This window comes from Herpailurus yagouaroundi, unplaced genomic scaffold (genome assembly GCF_014898765.1).
Source record: "Herpailurus yagouaroundi ecotype Mexico unplaced genomic scaffold, PumYag 162, whole genome shotgun sequence".
Taxonomy (NCBI): domain Eukaryota; kingdom Metazoa; phylum Chordata; class Mammalia; order Carnivora; family Felidae; genus Herpailurus; species Herpailurus yagouaroundi.
This window is the reverse complement of record NW_024412403.1, coordinates 21,321,765-21,338,965: the sequence shown is the minus strand read 5'-3', so window position 1 is coordinate 21,338,965 and position 17,201 is coordinate 21,321,765.

Sequence of the window (17,201 nt, the reverse complement as noted above, 5' to 3'; positions counted from 1 at the left end):
AGCAGAAGGAAGCCAGGTAGGCTTATTTCCCTTCAAATCAAACATGATTCTTTCTCACAGTAAGTCTGACATCACTGGCAAGGGGGATCAATCACAAACTCCACTTACAAAAGTCAGTAGGGGAACAATTATCCTTCCCTTCCAGGTCTGAAACACCTCCTGTCTATGCTGAGACATGGGAGTAGCTGGGGAAGATACAATGGGGATCCTGACCTAATAAACACCTAGTCTAGAATGGACTTTACATCTCCCTCAAAATGATTAAGGATACTGCCACAACAAGTACCCATAAGGGAAGCATCTTCATCTTTATATTTAATAGGTGAGAAAAAATACATGATACAAGTAAGATTTCTACACTGTACATGAGGTAAATTTTTACTTTATTTTTTGAGGTACAATTTAATATTCCATGATAAGTTATACCTGTATGCTCTAATAGTTAATTCAACCACTAGAAAATTTTGCAAAGCAATATATTAATATGAAAATTACAACATAAAAGTTTAAATACATCAAGATAGAATTTTAAATAAAAATTTAAATTCTTCACAGGAAGATAGAAAAAATAAAAATAAAAAAAAGAAGCAGGGGAATTAGAAGTAGAGCAAACAGAAAGAATAATAAAATGGCAGACCTTTGTACCAACATATTAATTAGTACTTTCAATATAATTATTTAAATACACTAGATAAAAGACAGAGGTTAAGTGGGAAAAAATGTTCCAAGTATATGCTTCTTATCAGGAAATTAATTCAAATCCAACAATATAGACAGATTAACCATAAAAGAGAAGAAAATGATATACCATAGCTACATTAATTTTAAATATAAGCAAGAATGATCATGTAAATATCTGATTAAATAGATTGTAAAGCAAAGAAAATTACAAGAGACAAAGAGGCAATTTGTAATTATAAAATGAAAAATCCACCATAACGATGTAAAAACGCTAGATGTATAAAAGAACCAAAGAACAGAGTTAAAAAAAAAACATTAAGGAAAAAATAGTAGAGCTAAAAGAAGAAATAGACAAATCCACGGTTCTAGTTGGGGACATCAACACTCCTCTCTCAGCACATTTGATAGAACTGCTAGGCAGAGCATCAGCAGGAATGTAGAAGAACTGAATCATACTGTCAACAGAATTGAATTGCCATTTATAAAACACTCCACAATAAAAACATAAAAATTTCAACAATGATAGAGTATCCACTTTTCAAACACCCATGGAACATTGATCAACTATATACTGGGACCTAAAACAAACCTTAACAGAATTAAAGAGTTGAAATCATGCAGAATTTTTATTTTCTGACTAAAATAAAATCAAACTATAAATAAAAACAGAAGGAAATCTTTGAAACTCTGGAGATTAACAACATACTTCTATATAATGGGGGGAGGGAGACAAAGAGGAAATGGAGCTGCAGGAAGATGGAAATAAAATTTTTAAAAAATATTGTACAACCTAAGGTAGGGCTGAAAGGGTAATGTATACCACTAAAGGCTTACACTAGAAAAGGGTGAATATCTTAAATCAATAATTTTCTACCTTAAGAAATGAGAATAAGGAGAACAAAATAAACCCAAAGCAAATGGAAGGAAGAAATAATAAACACCAGAACAGAGGGATGCATGGGTGGTTCTGTTGGTTAAGCATCTGACTTTGGCTCAGGTCACTATCTTGTGGTTTACAAGTTTAAGCCCCATATCGGGTTCACTGATGTCAGCACAGAGCCTGATTTTGATCCTCAGTCCCCTCTCTCTGTCCCTCCTCCACTTACATTCTTTCTCTCAAAAGCAAACATTTAATTAAAAAACAAACAAAACAGCAACACCAGAACAGAAATCAATGAAATTGAAAACAGAAACCCAATATAAAAAATTAATGCAAGGCAATCAATAAGGCAAAAATCTGGAATGGTTACCAACAGCCTTTTGCAGCATTGTTGATAGCCTTTATTCCATCCCCGCCAAAAATGACACATTCTTTTTGAGACAGAGAGCTCATAACTTGTAATGGGCAAATAAAACAGCACTGTCCGTACTTGTGTGAATGGATACAGGAAACTGAAGTGTAATTCTCCATAGACAAAACAATAGAAGTAGCAGAAAGGAGTTTTTGATGACTAAAGATGCCAAGTAGGGCTGCCAGGTTTTTATTGTTCACCCTTACCACAAGAGTTCAATGAACAACAAAAATTCTTAATACCTTGATCTGCAGAGGTTAACTGTCTGTCTCTCAGGCCATCATGTGCATACATCGGTTCACATTATTATTTTATGGGATTATCGAATGGCAAACACATTGGCACTTGGAAGGGAAATAAGCCAAGTCCACTATTTAGCGATAATATTCTTAAACTTAGATTCACAATTAATCACAAAGCAGTTAAAATCATTGTCCTTTTCACTCGTTTTAGTATCATAATTTTTCCAATGTTTTATTTTAAGGCATTTCTTCATTTAGTAATGTAAGTGACTTCTCAGTCCAGCAGTTAGAAAGGAATTATTTATGACATTTATTAGCAATGTAGAACAAATAAATTTTATTAGATGCATGTTGTTGGTAATTAAATAAAATAGAAATTGCAAACTGTGTAATTTTATGTACCTAATGCATTTTTTTCTCAATTTGTGTTTCATTTTGAAAATAGGGATAAAAGAGAGTGGACATAATTAACCATATATGGGATATTAATGTGTGCTTGTAATAAGGATAACAGCTTTTATAGTGTGGGATGATTACTTTTATAACCCAATTAAAATTTAAGAGTTACTGTTCCTTCATTACATAGATTGGATTTTCTTTAATCCAGAAGTTTCATATATTTTGCTTCAGAGTTTATGCATGTGAAGTGCACATTTGGAAAATGGAGGCATAATACTAGTGATTTAATTTCTATGTGATCAGATGAAATTTAACATTGTCTTTCCCATTTTTTTTAACCTTGTGAAAATTTATTTCCTTGCTCATTATTTGCTTCTTAATAGAAAAGAAAAAAAAAATAATATCTCCATGGCTGAAGGCCATGTCTACATTACAGCAGGTTTATTCAGACACACTGAATGAACTAAAAGTCTGTCAAAATTAGTTTTATTTATTTAGCATGATTTTGCAACTTGGTAAAGAATTCAGAAACTATGTTTTGGGCCATGAATATCAAAGTAACTGAACCTGTCTCTCTTCATGTGCATTGACTTTTAGCTACTAACCAGTCTCGTCTCTTGCAAAATTTTTAAAAAATTATTTTATGTGTTTCTTGTTATTTTGGCTCATGTTAGAAATTAAAGTAACTAAACTACTTTCATTATCTTATTTAAAAAGCTTAATAGGGATTAATATTTCAGGCAAAACACAGTTATAATGTTCACTTGGAAAAACAATGTCAAAAACTTGGTAGAGAGAGATTTATGAAGGATAACAGGACCTAGATTCTGGAGGATATGTAGTTGTATCACTATGTGTTATATCACTAATAATTATAGCTATGATATTATATGGCTATGAAACATCCACATGTACACACATAAACATATGCATCAAACCTACATAGCTGTGAAAGAAAATAGGTCATATTTAATTCAGTTGGAAGAGGGTAGTCTTCAACTTGGAGACACATAAAACTAAATAGTCTGGCACTCTTACACTTTTATAAAGGTATATTTTAAATGTCTAATTTTTAGGGGTGATTGGGTGGCTCAGCTGGTTAAGCATCTGACTTCAGCTCAGGTCATGATCTCATGGTTTGTGAGTTTGAGCCCCACATCAGGCTCTGTGCTGACAGCTCAGAGCCTGGAGCCTGCTCTGGATTCTGTGTCTCCCTCTCTCTCTGCCCCTCCCATGCTCATGCTCTGTCTTTCTCTGTCTCTCAATAATAAATAAACATTTAAAAAAATTAAATGTCTAATATTTAAAGATGTCAGTAACATGACAAAAATGGAATCTTAATTGTATGAAAACATATTGCAAAACTTGCCACAATTCTTATTTTTTAATGTTTTTATTTATTTTTGAGAGAGACAGAGAGAGACAGAGAGAGAGAGAGAGAGAGAGAGAGAGAGAGAGAGAAAATGAGCAGGGAAAGGGCAGAGGGAAAGGGAGACACAGAATCTAAAGCAGGCTCCAGGTTCTGAGGTGTCAGCACAGAGCCCAATGCGGGGCCCAAACCCATGAACCAGTAGACCAAGACCTGAGCCAAACTCAGAAGCTTAACCAACTGAGCCACCCAGCTGCCATGCAAAAATGGTCACAATTCTTCATTCTTCCCTTTTTCCTAAGCATTTGCAAAGCTGCTTTAAGCTCCTCCTATCAGGAGTTTATTTCAATTTATTTCAGTATCGCTGTATGTAAGTTGCCTTGTGTCCTACTTTGGTCGATGGAATTCAACGTTCTTCCAGTCTTGCTTGGAACTACACCAGTACATACCCACAGCTGGCAGTTTGAAGACAACGTGTGGACGAGAACTAACATGGCTCAGCCGACCTTCAGAGGTGGAGTCTCTTAGCTGACCCACAGCTGGCACACAGGAGTTCTGCTGAAATCTGAATAGACAACTGGCTTGTTTAACCTTTATTGCTGACTGGCACAATCATGAACTAAAATAATGGTGTTTTGTTTTAAGCTACCAAATTAGAAGTGAACTGTTACACAGCAATAGCTATGTGATAAAGCTTACTTTTTAGATAAAGCTTACATTTTAACACATTACTTTAAATATGACTTTAACAGAAGCTTTCTAACACGCAATCTAAAATATAAAACAGATACAAAATATTTGAAAAAATGCTAAAATATAAACCATATCATATTTTATTTCAGACAATGCAAATGTTTGGAGTGCCTGGGTGGGTCAGTTGGTTAAATGCCTGATCTCAGGATCACACAGTTCATGGGTTCAAGCCCCACATCGGGCTCAGCATTGACCATGCGGAGACTGTTTGGGATTCTCTCTCTTCCTCTCTCTTTCTGTCCCTCCCCTGCTCTCCCGCTCTCTCTCTCTCTCTCTCTCAAAAATAAATAAACCTAAAAAAAAAAAAGAAAATACAGATTTTTTTACTTAAAGCATTCAAAATAATTTGAATTCATTCTTCAGATATGGAAACTTTCTGGATTAGACTTATCTTCTCTCTCTAATTTTTCCTCTTCATATATTTAATATTCAGAATATTCTAAACTATATTTTTAAGTTTTTTTAATTTATTTTTGGAAACTTTAATTATCAAATATTTGATTTTGTAGTATTTCTGTTTCCTATTTGTCCATGCAAAACTTCCTTGACTCTATGATAACACTTATTTCCTCCATTTGTGTTTTCACTATATTTTTCATTTATGCTACTAGATTTACTCATCTGTCATTTGTCATTTGTCCCTGTTCAAAATTAATTACTGATATGAGAGTTTAAAATTATAATAAATTAATTTGTTATAATGTGAGTGATAGATATAAGTTAAATTAAATCTACATTAAAGAGATAAATAATCGACACTGGTGGATCCTGATGAGAAATCCACACTCTTGTGAGTTTATTTAGTTGTAGAACTCCAATCCCTAGAATTGAGAATTCACATTTTAGAAGTGGCTATAAAATGATCAGTATACCTTTCTCTAAATTTTCACTGGAGGATGCATTAATCGCCAATAATAACAATTTAGTTTTGCTTTGGAAATGCCTATTAGGTTTCTGTTCTCATATCAATCAACTCGGCTTTTTCAAACTTTCTTTTTAGAATCGTTTATTTCAATCAAGTACATGCTTTTGCTTATGTGCAACTTTGTAGGTACGCTACCAGAAACAAGAAGTTAAGAATGTACATTTTCATTTATACTAGCCTTACTCTTATAAATACTGCTATAAATCACAGGAAAAACTTTTCTCTGACATAACAAACTAGCTTTCCAGAGAAGACCCATTATTGGCAGTAGATGAAAGAACAATTCATTTAACAGATTTTTTTTATCATCCTAAATATTCACCTAGAGATATGTATTACTTACTCGTAAATATTAGAATCCTCCATACAAAATGTGTCCTCAGCAACCTCATATGATTGCACCCCAAATACCAAACCATATGCTTTTTATCATCATGGTTGTTATTTTCTGATTTAGGTTTAACTTTCTCTAGAGGCTATTAAAGAATACATACATTTTTTGCTGACATTTTATCACAGTAATAAAATGAGATGGGGATCCATACTCAAAAGGCCACTAAAATCAGTTAGGATGTTTACTGCAGAAAACAATTGCTTGCCAAACACTCTGAAAAAATTCAGTCAAGTGTGACCAGATTTATGGCTAAATGCATTGTCACACAAAGCTTTCAACTGTAACTTATTTTACAATATTGTAACTATATATCTATGAAAGACAGCATCACTTAGTACCATTATTTTAATGGCATACTTACCTTAACATGTGAGAAATTATCCATGAGAAGTCAGGAGAAATTGAATTTATTTTTAAATTTTTGCTTATCAAATCACTCAGAAATCTACACATATAAGTCAATTTTCTCATTATATTCTTTCAGTTTATACTAACCTATGTTTTCATTGGTAAGAGTCATTGTACCTGTCAACATTAGTGCAGATTCTGATACGATTGCTTTTACAAGTTCCAGGAAATGATTGGCAATGCTTTTAATCCTATATAATTGAATCCATCCACAGGAGGGAAAAAGAAAAAAATCATTCAGAAAGCGTCTTGGTAAGTGTAGCACTTCGTGAACAGAGCTGAAATACTTCTGTAGCAAATGCATTATATAATTTTGGGCGAGCTTTTTTTAATATGTTTTCTCCTTTTTATTATTTTTATTTTATTTTATTATTTTTATTTTTTCTCCTTTTAGATTTTTCTCTTTAATCCATTTTCAATTAATTTTTTGAGTGCTATAAATTAGGGGTTCAATTTCAATTTCCCTCTCTTGCATTTGAATATACAGTTTTCCAAATAGCATTTGTTGAAGAGACTGTCTATTCCCGATTGAATATTGTTGACAATTTTCTCAAATGTTAGTTGACAATATATGTAGAGGTTTATTTTTGGGCTGTCAATTCTATTCTATTGGTCCATGTGTCGTTTTATGCCACTACCATACTGTATTGATAACTATAGCTTTATAATATAGTTTGAAATTAGGAAGTGTGATACCCCCAGCTTTGTTTTTCTATCTCAATATTGCTTTGGCTATTCAGGGTCTTTTATGGTTCTCTAGGAATTTTAGGATTGTTTTTTCTATTTCTGTGAAAAATGCTACTGAATCTTGATAGGCACGGCATTGAATGTATAGACGGCTTTGGATGGTATGGGCATTTTAACAATATTAATTCTTCTGATCCATGGATACTGGATTTCTTTCCATTTATTTATATCTTTTCCAGTTTCTTAAAAGAAAATGTCCTATTGGGGCGCCTAGGTGGCTCAGTCGGTTAAGCGTCCGACTTCAGCCAGGTCACGATCTCACGGTCCGTGAGTTCCAGCCCCGCGTCGGGCTCTGGGCTGATGGCTCAGAGCCTGGAGCCTGCTTCCGATTCTGTGTCTCCCTTTCTCTCTGCCCCTCCCCCGTTCATGCTCTGTCTCTCTCTGTCTCAAAAATAAATAAACGTTAAAAAAAAAAAAAGAAAATGTTCTATAGATTTCAGTGTACATATTTTTCACCTCCTTGGTTAAATTTATTTCTAAGGCCTTTGTTGTTTTTGATGCTGTTGTGAATGGTAGTATATTAAAAATTGATGTATTTAAAATGCTAAATTTTTCACTTCATGAACAACTTATGTCTCTAAATTAAATAGATTTCTTTAAATAATCTCAGAATGTTTGATATGTTTATTGTAGAAGTCTTGCATATCTTTCATTAGATTTATTCTTAAGTATTTAGTGTTTTGATGCCTTTATAAATGGTTTCAATGAGTTTAAAAATCTATTTCTCCACCTCTAGTATTACAGAGATTAATAATTTTTTATTGGATTTGTATCCAAACAACTTTGTAAATACACTTAACTCTTATTTAATCTGCAGGTGCTTTTGATATATATATATATATATATATATATATATATATATATTATGTGACAATTACCACAATTTTGTCTCCGTTCCCAAATCTTAACACTTTACTTTGTTTGTCTTATTTCACTAAGAATATTGACAAAAGTTGTTGGATAGAATTAATGTTTAATTAATTAATGTTTAATTAATGTTAATTAATTTAATTGATAGATGTCTAATCCATAGAAAAGTATTGATTTTTCTAAATGTTTAGATGATCATAGTTGTCCTATTTATTCTACTGATACAGTAAAATGCATTTTATGAATGCCAAATATTAAATTTCTAGTGTAAATTGACATATCTGTTTATATGTAAGTAAAATGGATTGACTTGTTTATAATATGTTGTTGCCTTTATTCTTTTATTTACTTATTTATTTTATTTTATTTATTTATTTTGAGATAGAGAGAGAGAGAGAGAGAGAGAACACAAGTTGTGTAGGGGCAGAGAGAGAGGGAAAGAGAGTTTCAAGAAGGCTCCGTGCTGACAGGGCAGAACCCGAGGCAGGGCTCAAACCCAGGAACCGTGAGCTCATGACATGAGCCATCCAAGTGATCAACAGTCAAACGCTTAACTGACTAAACCACCTTGTTACCTATATTCTTGAGAGATGTTAGTTTATAATATTGTTTTTTGCAATATCTTTGTCCGAATTTTGTGTCAAGGTTATCCTGGGGCAATGGAACAAGTGGGTTTGGTGTTATGTCAGATTCTTGAGCACTGGAGCCAATAGATTTTGGGCAGGGGGGATTCTCTCAGAAATAGACCAGAGTACTTATTTAGGCAAGAATGTGATCTTGGCTGAAAAAACTTCAGTCTGATACCACAGGGAAGTTTTGGAGTATACACTTTACCACGAAGGAAAACACTGTACTAATTTTATGGAGAAGGCACCAGCTGAAAATTTCATTAGCCAACAGTGCCTGAAATTGAGGAATGGCTATGCCATTTGGCAAAGGACACTCTGGATGATTGTACCCAACAAAGTCTAACTCCTTGGACCATGCAGATTCAATTGCTTCTTCCAACTTTTTACTCTTCTAGGCTAAGCCTCACTAAAATTCCATTTAATTATAACTTTTGGGAAAATTAACAGAGGAGGGTTAATGGGAGAAACCTTAGGTCCTGTTGCTGCAGTTGGTTGTGGGGCCATAACTGATCATCATACACACCATTTTCTACTCTCCAGTGCAGTTTCATTTCCCGTTTATTTAACATTTCTGACAGTTGAAATTGACTTGCCATCTTGGTTGACTTAAAACTTCGTATCTGATAGCCTGTTTATCATATTCTCATTGCACTTTTATTTTTACTTATTCATTTACAAATAATGTCAGGCATGGGAAAAAACAAGCATTGCTTTAATGAGCTGCAGTATATTCCTCTCTGCTCCCTTTGCATAAAAGCTGACCATAGTGATTAGAGCCAATTATTCTCTCTCTGCTGGCCTAGAAGCAGGTGTCACCCCAAATGGTCAGGTAGCAGATGTAGCTTTAAGTTTACCTGGTGTGATTTATTTTTTTAAAAGTTTTATTTATTTTTAGGGAGATAGAGCATGAGTGGGTAGTGGCAGAGAGTGAGAGAGAGAGAGAGAGAGACAGACAGGATCCGAAGCAGGCTCCAGGCCCCAAGCTGTCAGCCCAATGCAAGGCTCAAACTCACGAGCCATGAGATCATGACCTGAGCCGAAGTCAGATGCTTAACCAACTGAGCTACCCAGCCACCCCTATGTGGTGTAATTTCTTATCTTGCTATTCATTGTTTTGATCTTATTTAAATGTACTAATCAGATTTGTTTTAAATTTCATGCCCAATGACTTAGTTTTCTGGGTCACCCGTGGATCGATTTCATTTGTGAGGTTTTCCTCCTGGTATTTAGTCTTTCAATTTTGGTCTTATGTTAACACTAGGCAGATTTTATTGCATATTACACCGTGTATATGAAAAATTCAAACAGTTCTAGATAGTTTTATTTTCCTTCAGGGAAGAATTGCTCTTTGCCAAAAGTTAGAGTAAGGGCGTATTACTGGGTCTCAATAAACAACTTAAAGTTTTTGAGCCTGTGTTGTAAGGTTTGTCTTTATCTGGTTCACATTTTATTATGGGGCATAGCTCTTTAGAAGTCTCAACTGAACGTATGGGGTGTTTATTGCTATCCTTTCTCCTCACCCACCTTGCAATCCAATTTTGTCTCCCCAGCAACATAAGACTATTGAAAGGTCTTAGCTTTTAGTCACTTAACAATTTCTTTCTGATTGATTTCTTCGCCTCTTGCCCCTATGCTTTTTAGGATTTACCAGTGACCTATAGTATTAAAGCACTCAGAATTCTGGGATCACTTCTCTGGGTCATTTTTCTCCCAAGATTTCTGTTTCTCACATCTTGAATGACTTATTACTTCTAGAAACAAAAATTTGCCTCCCACATAACAATATCTCAAACTCAAAGTTTCTGCTTTCTGCCAGGCCTTTATGCCTTACTCTGAGATTTAGGGAAAAAAATCCCCAACATAAAAAGTAGTATAATTCTGGCCCCCTGCGATTTGTCTATTTTCTCTTCACAATCTCGTTGCTTCAAGTTTCAGTTACTTGTGCTCTCTGATAGTGTGTACCAGATGTTTTTGGCACTTCTTCAATTTTATGGATGTGCTTTTCTGATTTATGCTACTCAATGGTAATCAGTTGTGGAATACCACTTTTTATGATTTCAATACAATGAAATCCTTTGAGACTCTTTTTTAATGGGCCAACATAGGATGTGTGTGTGGGGGGGGGTATAACTATTGGGAAAAAAATACCGTATTCTTTGAAAAAAAAAGACTATTCTACAATAACTACATACTCGTTTTCACAAAATTAAATCCTTAGTCCTACTCACATATTAAACAAGTGGAATTAGACTTAATTTCTTTAGCCATTATTTCATCACTGCCTATAACTTTAGAGTGTATAACTGCATAATTGGAGGTTTCATGTTAACAGAAATTCCTAGGTTATGATAATATTAAAAATTCTTTTTTTTAGAAACAGGAAATAATCACTAAGTAAAATCTTTGTAATAGATTGCTATTATGGGAAAAAACAATTGTGTCCCCTTCCAAAAGATGATGAAGTCCTGACACTTAGTGCCTGTTAATATGACCTTATTTGGAAATAATGATTTTGCACGTGATCAAGTTAAGATGAGGTGATTAGGCTGTTACCCAATTTGGTGTCCTTATAAGGACAAGAAATATGCAGAGACAGACACATGGGAAGATGGTGCAAATACACAAAGAGCATACTATCTACAAAGCACTGAATGCCTAAAGCTACCAGGAATTAGAATAGGAGCATAGAACAGATCCTCCCTTGCACCCTTCAGAAGGAACTACTGACCCTAGCAACATCTTGATGTTGTGTTCTAGTCTACAGTACTGGATTGCATCTAGTTTGTGGTACTTTGTTCAAGTAGCCCCAGAGAACTAATACAATAGATGAACCACCTGGAAGGTATAATTTCTAAACCTAGAGCCTAGAACCATAGAACCTAGAACCCAGGTTCTATGCAAAGACTATGAATCCAAATCTCCCTTTACTCATTCACTCCTGGATTCAAATAGAAGAAGCCATTAATTGGTCTTTGCATCAGCCTCTAAAGACAAGGCCTGTAGTTTGGGATGAAATACTGGAGTTTTGAATCCATTTAAAAAAAATGGAAATAATTATAGGGATGTTAATAGACTATAGTTAATAATTTTTAAAACTTAACAGGATTTGAAGCAGCTTATATCAACAGGTAAATCAGAGTAAGAATATAAATATATTTAATTATAGTTAAAAATAGGTTAAGTAAGCCAGCCTTCCCTCTTCCACCTCCTAGCACTCCCATGCACAAAAGGAGATATTCTGAGCTAGTTAAAAATGTTTCAATATAGGGGGCCAATATTCGCCTACTGTAGGTGAGGATACAGATTAAATGATATTAAGTTTCAAAGGTCATACAGATTTTGCTAGAGATATTCACCTCAAATCCAGTACTTGATAGCTCAAATAATATAATAATTTTTTTAGCTTCCAAGAAAGTCAGGCTGACCATCCAACTTTGCAAACCATCATATTATCAATTTCTTCTGTATTGAATTATGTTCCTAGTTATGCATATGTAGTTTCTATGGTCCTTGACATTAGGAATTGAACTCTAACTGCTATAAATATATAATGTGAAACAAATGTCTTTCATTATCCAATTATACTTGAATATATAATGAGTATTTCAAGTACCAGAGATTTTAATAACTAATTAAATATATCTCTCCATTAGGAAAAGCTACTATAACCATTCATTATGGTTGAACATTTGAACATTTCTAAGTGATCAAGAAGTTTTAGCCAGAGGAGAAGGAATTAAAGAATTTTCTAAGAAAAGGTAACAGCAATGTTATGCCCCAGATTCTGGGAAAAGTTTAGAATTTAAGAGAAATTTAGGCAGGCAAGAATGGAAAAATTTGGGAGCGAGATGGAAAATCACATAATATGAAGCTGAAAGAATTACAGAGGACATATAACACATACAGCCATGCATAGTGATGACCATATGGAGAGACATAGGAGTATTCTACATTATGGATAAAAAAGATAGATCAGAATTTACTTAATTAAAGCAAATTACAGGATACTTATAGGTCTCTAATTTTCAATTATTAAAAGTAGCTGATCTTTTGTAGTCTTGTCCACTTTATTGAAAGTTGAAAAAGTAAAAAAGATATGCTGGAGAAATAACATTCTAATTTCTTATTAAATTATGTTCCCAGTTTGTCTGAGTAGTTTGGGACCCTTGATATTTTAAACACTTTTCTATATGAATCTCCAGAATTATGTATATGCAGTTTCTACAGCACATACATATATATTAGAAGGTGGATTTTCATATCTAATGACACATATAGTTACATTTCTCTTTAGAAAATGGAGCCCAGTGCGGGGCTCCATCTCAAGAATGGTGGAATCATAACCTGAGCAGAAATCAGGAGTCAGACCTTAACCAACTGAGCCACCCAGGCACCCCAATAGGAGTAACTTTGTTTCTAAAACCTCTTTTATCATGTTATTTTTAAAGTGCCTATAGCCTATGAAGTTGTTTTTGTTTTTCCTCTTATGGCTTGATGCCATTCCATTTTTATATTGGGTTATTTTGGTTTTTAAACTTTTTTAAGTGTAGTTTTGGGTTATAATAACGTTATGAGGAAAGTACAGAGATTTCCCATGGTCCCTCTGCCCCTGCACATGTACAGCCTCCCTCATTACCAACATCCCCACAGTGTTTCTTTTATTACAACTGACGAAACTACATTGACACATTAAAATCATCCAAAGTCCATAGTTCACTTTAGGGTTCACGCTTGGTGTCATGCATTCTTTGAAATTTGGACAAACGTATAATGGCATGTATCCACTGTTATGATTTCATATGGACTATTTTCAGTACCCTAAAAATTTTCTTGTGTTCTGCTTATTCATTCCTCTTTCCCAACCTTGAGAAACCACTTATCTTTTTATTGTTTCCATAGTTTGGCATTTCCCAAATGCTATATCGTAGAAATCATACCATATGCAGACTTTTCAGAGTGGCTAATTTCATATAATAATCTGCATTTCCATTCCTTCCATGTCTTTTCCTGGCTTGTTGGCTCATTTATTTTTATTGCAGAAGAATATTCCATTGTCTGGATCAACCAGTTCATCCATTTGCTTACTGAAGGGCATTTTGGTTGCTTCTGGGTTTTGAAAATTATGAATAAAGTTGCTACAAACATCTAGGCAAAGGTTTTGTGTGGGCATGAGTTTTCCGTTTCTTTTAATAAACACCAAGGGGTGAGGCTGCTGGGTTGCTTGGTAAAACTATGTTCAGTTTTGTAGGAAATAGCCAAACTATTTTTCAAAGTGTCTGTATCATTTTACATTATCATAGGCAATGAATGAGGTTCGTGTTACTCCATATCCTCAGTAACATTTAGTGTTTTCAGCATTCTGGATTTGGGCCTTCTAATGGGCGGGTAGTAGTATCTCATTGGTGTTTGAATTTGCATTTGCCTGATGACGTAGGATGAGGAGTATTTTTTCATGTGCTTATTTGCCATTTGTGTATCTTCTTTATGGAGGTATCAAAGTCTCCAGATGTTTCTTCAATGTTTATTCATTTATTCTGAGAGCGAGAGAGCACGAATGGGGAACAGAGAGAGAAGGAGAGAGAAAATCCAAAGCAGACTCTATGCCCAGTGCAGAGCCCAATGTAGGGCTAGATCCCATGACCGTGAGATCGTGACCTGAGCCTAAATCAAGAGTTGCACACTTAAGGGACTAAGACACTCAGGCGCCCTGTCCAACTTTCTTTTTAATCAGGCTGTTTGTTTTCTTATTAGGGTTATTTTTTCTTCAGTTTTTGTTAGAAACCTGACTAGAGAGCAGATTACTGCTACATCATAGACATAACAAAATTTTCCTTTTAAAATTATATTTATGTTTATTGTTTGTTAATAGCACATTAAATTTGTATGATCTAGTGACCATCATGTCTAGATTTCAGATATTAAAACCGTGTTTAGACAGGCTTCCTTCACCTACACCTAATGTTGTCTAATTTATTTTATTATAATACTATTATGGTTTTATTTCTTATATGTAAATATGTGGTCCATCTACACATTTTGTAATAATATGTAAAAAATTGTATAGTTTAATTGTATTCCCAATGTTCATTCAATTGGTATAATGTCAATCACTAGAAAAAATTATATATATTCATTTATTTTCAATATTATCCATATCAAATAATTATATATAAATATAAATAAATATAAACTTATAATTATACACACATTTATATATAATTATAAATATATATATGTATTTATTGTTTGTTTTGTTTACTACACTTCAGGTGTAGATAAGTGTGTCCATTTTGTATCAGTCTCATAAAGTTTATTTTGATCTGTGTTATGGACTGTATGTCTCTCTTCCTCTCCCACCCCAAAATTCACGTGTTGAAGATTAATCCCCAATCGGATGGTATTTGGAGATGCATCCTTTAGGAGGTAATAAGGACTTGAGAGTGAGGGCCTCCTGAATGGGATTAATGCCTTCAGAAGAAGGAAAAGAGATCAGATTTCTCTCACCCCCCGTCTTTCCCACATGAAGATACAAGCAGGTGCCTGTCTCCACACAGAAGACCTGCCAGTGCCTTCACCTATGCTTCGCAGCCTCCAGAATTGTGAGACACAAATGCTTCTCATCTAAGTCATCCAGCATATGGTATTCTTGTTACAGAGATCCTAAATGACTAATGCAATCTGGTTGGATTTTTTTTTTTCTCCAAATGTTATGAAATACACGATGATTAATTTCATCTGCCGGGATGCCCAGATATTTGTTCAAACATTTTTGTGGGTGTGTCTGTAAGAGTATTTCTGGTTGAGATTAACATCGGCCAAAGTATAGCGAATGCAGCAGATTGCCCTCCCTAAGGAGGATGGGGCCCCGTCAGATCATTTCAGCATCTGAATAGGACAAAAAGACTGAACAGAACAGTGTACCGTGCCCAACTGACTGCCTTCAAGCTGGGACATAAGTTTTTTCCTGTTTTCATATTCAGGCTACACCTTCAGCTCTTTCTGAGTCTTGAGCCCACAGGCTTTCAGACTAGAACTGCACCATCAGCTCTCCCGGGTCCCCAGCTTTCCAACTGCAGATCTTGGGACATGACAGCCTCCATAATTGCATGAACTTAATTTCTTACAGTAAATGTCTCTCTCTCTCTCTCTCTCTCTCTCTCTCTCAAAATAGATGAAACTTTAAAACAAAACAAAACACAAATACATACTTGAAATTCTCACATCTGGAAATAAGTAATTTTATTATTATATGTGCTTTTATGCAATCATTTATAAAGAAAGGCAACAAGAAAAAGACTTCTTTTTTTTAATGTTTATTTTTGAGAGAGAAAGTGAGAAAGAGAGAGAGAGAGAGATAGCAAGCAGGGGAGGGGCAGAGAGAGAGAGAGGGACAGAGGATCCGAAGCAGGTTCTACACTAAAAGCAGAGAGCCTAATGGGGGGCTCAAACTCACTGTGGCTCTAACTCACTAACCATGAGATCATGACCTGAGCTGAAGTCAGATGCTTAACCCACTGAGCCACCCAGGTGCCCTGAAAAAGACAGACTTCTTAAATTATTTTGGTGCATAACTTAGATACATATAAAATAAATAGAAATATTTTTTAAACTTTAATGCATGCCGAAAATAATTTTAGATTTCTTAACAATCAAGCATGGAACAATAATCATAAAGTGATTCATATGAAATGCTGTTCTTAAATATATCAAAAATATTACATTTGCAATACTATGCCTTTCAAAAATTATATGGCAGTCACTTTAACTTTTCCTAAATTATATTACAGTTTAATTTGGGATAATTTTTACCTTTCTCTCTTTTTTTTTTTTGGTAAAGTTTATTTATTTTGAGAGAGAGACAGAGAGAGAAAGAGAGAGAGAGTTCATGCGCACAGGTGCATGAGTGGGGGTGGGGCACAGAGAGAATCCCAAGCAGGCTCTGTGCTGTCAGCACAGAGCCCAGCTTGGGGTCACAAAAGGTGACATCATGACCTGGATGGAAATCAAGAGTGGGACACTCAACCCACTAAGCCACCTAGACTCCCCTACCTTTCTGTTTTAAATAAAGAGAATATTTCAAATACGATACATTATATCTACTCCAAAGCTAGGAAACCAAAACAATTTAGATTTAATTTGCCTTTTATTGTTCTTTTTCCAACACAAGAATGTTGGGCAGCCATTAAATTCTAGAATAAACCATTAATCCCGAATAGCTATTAATTTCATTAACATGCGGTGAAGAACCTTGAATCTTTCCTAGACTGAATGATTGTTTTCTCTTCTCTTTATGTTAATATGAAAGACTAAGCTCTTCTTCTTGACTTTATATATTTTTGTCATTAGCAGTCCAACAAGCAACTCTATTAAGTGCACTTATTCTTGGAACATTGGGTTTTGACTTTGAAGAAATCAGTTTCATTTTTTCCACTCTTATAAGAGGAACAGTCATCTAATGTTTTTGCTTTAAAATTTAGATAATTACTTTTAAG